This window comes from Perca fluviatilis, chromosome 18 (genome assembly GCF_010015445.1).
Source record: "Perca fluviatilis chromosome 18, GENO_Pfluv_1.0, whole genome shotgun sequence".
Taxonomy (NCBI): Eukaryota; Metazoa; Chordata; class Actinopteri; order Perciformes; family Percidae; genus Perca; species Perca fluviatilis.
The window spans coordinates 34547392-34552391 of record NC_053129.1 but is presented as its reverse complement, the minus strand read 5'-3'; positions in this window follow the sequence as shown (position 1 = coordinate 34552391).

Below are 5000 nucleotides of genomic sequence, written 5' to 3'. Positions count from 1 at the left end.
GAGGGAGGGGAGGGGGATGTGGGGGGAGAAAAAGTTGTTGTTTGGCAGTACTTTCAGTCAAAAGAAGGCCATTCAAGTCCAGCTACATGTTCAATCTGTTCAATGCTGATTGGTCTGGTGGTGGCGAGGACCCTAAACTATACACAACATGGCCGCTGTTACAACATTTGGTATGAAACACCAAGGGGGTAAGCTTCGCTTCAGAACTCAAACCTCCTATGGCGCCATTTTGATGCTACAAAGCCATCACCTCCCGTTAGCATCCCATTGACTCCCATTCATTCTGACGTCACTCTGACAGAGAATAACTTTACATCTGAAGCGTTTAAAGACTCTATTTGTCCGTTGTTTATTTCTAAAGAAACACGACAATGTATAAAAGGCTCCATTACCTTGTAGCTCACGTTATGGCTCCGTAGCAGACGCTTTTATAACAATAGGCTAACGATTGGGTCATAACCACGAGACTTACTGTCACACAGTAGAGGAATTACCGTATAGTACAGGAGAAGCTCACAGGCAGTTTGGACTTCCATTATCTGTTTAGGTTTAATGACTAATGTTAACATGCATGTTAGTGATCAGTAATTAGCCTGTGCCTATGTTATCTCCTTACATATACCTACGCTCTCCGTCTCTGGAAGATTGGGAATGATTGAGATTTCTCTCGGCACAGCTACCAGAAGACTTCACACTTTCAGACAGGTTGCTCACGTCACATCTACGTCTTCAAGCTCAGCTTGAGGCTGCTCAGTAACGCTCAGCCAGCACCGGGAAACAGACTTCTGACATCCTTCACTGGTCTCGTACAGAGACTCGGGGTCTGGTGGTCCAGTTTATATATAGAGTCTATGTTAAACATCTGAAAGAATACGAGTTGTGCACAAAGGACTCTCCAGACAGCAGCCAGAATGCAGCAACTTCAGGTACGGCAAAGGAAGGACAGTCCCTGTTTACTTCATTCATGTGTTTACTGGGTTCATGGACTGAGGATGGGAGGAGGAGTCAGCACCATCTCAACCAGAGGGTTCAGGATTCAGCCGAAAACCCCAAAAATCTGGATTTGGTGCATCCCTAAGCGAGATTACTGTGGAACCAGTATTCAGACGATGCTCCTGGTTCATTAACCGGGAGAAACATCCAGCCGACAGTTCAGATTTCTGGCGTGCAATGACCAGAGACAGAGACAGAGGTCGCTGGTGACGGCGTTTAAAATGCGTTTGTTGTGTTGCGGCGTTGCTTCCGGTTCGTGTAAACGCAGCCGGAGCTCCATGGTAACCAGCAGAAGAGTCCGATTGGTAGAAAAAGATCCTCCACATGTGGAGCGGATTAAAAATTAACCGGTCACAGTTTGACCCCATCGCCGTCTGGTTTGGCGAGTCACCATGTGTGTCTGTGTGTATAAAACAAACGCAGCACAAAACACGAGTATGAACGCACCCTAAAACACGGTTTTTCGTGTGGTTGGCGCCAGGTCAAACAGTGACAAAAACGAGTTTGAACGCACCTCAAACACGAGTTTGAACGCACCTCAAAAATGAGTTTGAACGCACCCCAAACATGATTTTGAACGCACCCTAAACACGGTTTTTTGTGTGGTTGGCGCCAGGTCAAACAGTGACAAACACGAGTTTGAACGCACCCCAAAAAACGAGTCTGAACGCACCTCAAAAACGATTTTGAACGCACCCCAAAACACATGTGAACGCACCCCAAAAACGAGTTTGAACGCACCCCAAACATGATTTTGAACGCACCCTAAACACGTGTGAACGCACCCCAAAAACGATTTTGAACGCACCCCAAAACACGTGTGAACGCACCCCAAAAACGAGTTTGAACGCACCTCAAACACGAGTTTGAACGCACCTCAAAAACGAGTTTGAACGCACCCCAAACATGATTTTGAACGCACCCTAAACACGGTTTTTCGTGTGGTTGGCGCCAGGTCAAACAGTGACTAACACGAGTTTGAACGCACCCCAAAAAACGAGTCTGAACGCACCTCAAAAACGATTTTGAACGCACCCCAAAACACGTGTGAACGCACCTCAAAAACGATTTTGAACGCACCCCAAAAACGAGTTTGAACGCACCCCAAAAACGATTTTGAACGCACCCCAAAACACGTGTGAACGCACCCCAAAAACGAGTTTGAACGCACCTCAAACACGAGTTTGAACGCACCTCAAAAACGAGTTTGAACGCACCCCAAACATGATTTTGAACGCACCCTAAACACGGTTTTTCGTGTGGTTGGCGCCAGGTCAAACAGTGACAAACACGAGTTTGAACGCACCCCAAAAAACAGTCTGAACGCACCTCAAAAACGATTTTGAACGCGCCCCAAAAACGTGTGAACGCACACCTCAAAACGATTTTGAACGCACCCCCAAAACGAGTTTGAACGCACCCCCAAAACGAGTTTGAACGCACCCCAAAAACGAGTTTGAACGCACCTCAAAAACGAGTTTGAACGCACCCTAAAAACGAGTTTGAACGCACCTCAAAAACGAGTTTGAACACACCCCAAACATGATTTTGAACGCACCCTAAACACGGTTTTTCGTGTGGTTGGCGCCAGGTCAAACAGTGACAAACACGAGTTTGAACGCAACCAGAGGGTTCAGGATTCAGCCGAAAACCCCAAAAATCTGGATTTGGTGCATCCCTAAGCGAGATTACTGTGGAACCAGTATTCAGACGATGCTCCTGGTTCATTAACCGGGAGAAACATCCAGCCGACCGTTCAGATTTCTGGCGTGCAATGACCAGAGACAGAGACAGAGGTCGCTGGTGACGGCGTTTAAAATGCGTTTGTTGTGTTGCGGCGTTGCTTCCGGTTCGTGTAAACGCAGCCGGAGCTCCATGGTAACCAGCAGAAGAGTCCGATTGGTAGAAAAAGATCCTCCACATGTGGAGCGGATTAAAAATTAACCGGTCACAGTTTGACCCCATCGCCGTCTGGTTTGGCGAGTCACCATGTGTGTCTGTGTGTATAAAACAAACGCAGCACAAAACACCGTATGAACGCACCTAAAACCCGGTTTTCGTGGTGGTTGCGCCAGGTCAAACAGTGACAAAACGAAGTTTGAGACGCACCTCAAACCACGAGTTTGAACGCACCTCAAAAATGGTTTGAACGCACCCCCAAACGTGATTTTGGCAGCACCCTAAACCCGGTTTTTTGTTGGTTGGCGCCAGGTCAAACAGTGACAAACACGAGTTTGAACGCACCCCAAAAAACGAGTCTGAACGCACCTCAAAAACGATTTTGAACGCACCAAAAACACGTAATGGGCGCACCCCAAAAAGGAGTTTGAACGCACCCCAAACATGATTTTGAACGCACCTAAACACGTGTGAGAACGCTACCCCAAAACGATTTTGAACGCACCCCAAAACGCGTGTGAACGCTCCCCAAAAACGAGTTTGGCAGCACACTTCAAACACGAGTTTGAAGCGCGACCTCAAAAACGAGTTTGAACGCACCCCAAACATGATTTTGAACGCCCTAAACCACGGTTTTCGTTTGGTTGGGCCTGAGTCAAACAGTGACTAACCACGAGTTTGAACGCACCCCAAAAACGAGTCTGAACGCACCTCAAAAACGATTTTGAAACGAACCCCAAAACACGCGTGACGCGCATCACCTCAAAAACGATTTTTGAACGCCCCAAAAACGAAGTTTGAACGCACCCCAAAAACAATTTTGAACGCACCCCAAAACCGCGTGAGCGCGCACCCCAAAAACGAGTTTGAGCGCACCTCAAACCACGAGTTTGAACGCACCTCAAAACGAGTTTGAACGCACCCCAAACATGATTTTGAACGCACCTAAACCACGGTTTTTGTGTGGTTGGCGCCAGGTCAAACAGTGACAAACAGGAGGTTTGAACGCGCACCCCAAAAACGAGTCTGAGCGCGCACCTCAAAAACGATTTTGAGCGCACCCCAAAACACGCGTGTGAGCGCTACCTCAAAACGATTTTGAACGCGCCTCCAAAAACGAGTTTGAGGCAGCACCCAAAAACGAGTTTGAACGCACCTCAAAAACGAGTTTGAACGCACCCTAAAAACGAGTTTGAACGCACCTCAAAAACGAGTTTGAACACACCCCAAACATGATTTTGAACGCACCCTAAACACGGTTTTAGTTTTGGTTGGCGCCAGGTCAAACAGTGACAAACCACGAGTTTGAACGCGCCCCAAAAAACGAGTCTGAAGCGCACCTCAAAACGATTTTGAGCGCCCCAAAACACCGTGTACGCAGCACCTCAAAAACGATTTTGAACGCACACCTAAAAACGAGTTTGAACGCGCACCCCAAAAAGCAGTTTGAACGCACCCCAAAAACGAGAGTTTGAACGCACCTCAAAAACGAGTTTGAACGCACACCTAAAAACGAGTTTGAACGCACCCCAAACACGAGTTTGAACGCACCTCAAAAACGAGTTTGAACGCACCCTAAAACGAGTTTGAACGCACCCTAAAAACGAGTTTGAACGCACCTCAAAAACGAGTTTGAACGCACCCTAAAAACGAGTTTGAACGCACCCCAAACACGTTTTTTCGTGTGGTTGGCGCCAGATCAAACTGTGACCCCCACCCCCCCCCTCCGTTGCGAGGCGCCAGATGATGATGTCAGTTAAGCGGTTGGGGCCGCCAATACCGACAGGAAGCGGGGCCTCTGTTTTGGCGGGTTACGGCCCGCGGCGCTTTCGGTCTACGGCCCGGACCGCGCCCGCCGCCACCGACGACCTCTTGGTGGTCATGTGGCGCCGGGCGTGTTTGGTCAGGTGGTCAGCTGCGCTGAAGCACGGTCGCTGCGGTGCAGGCGACTTCTTCGCCGGTGTGTCCGGTGGTGGTAGAGCCTTCGTCGGGCGGCGAACTTCTTATCTAACCGTCAGGAACAGCTGAGCTTCTCACCTGCAGAGAGGAAGAAGGACCGTTACTTTCGGACGAAGGGTAATGTGTTTTATTGTTTGTGGTTTGTATTA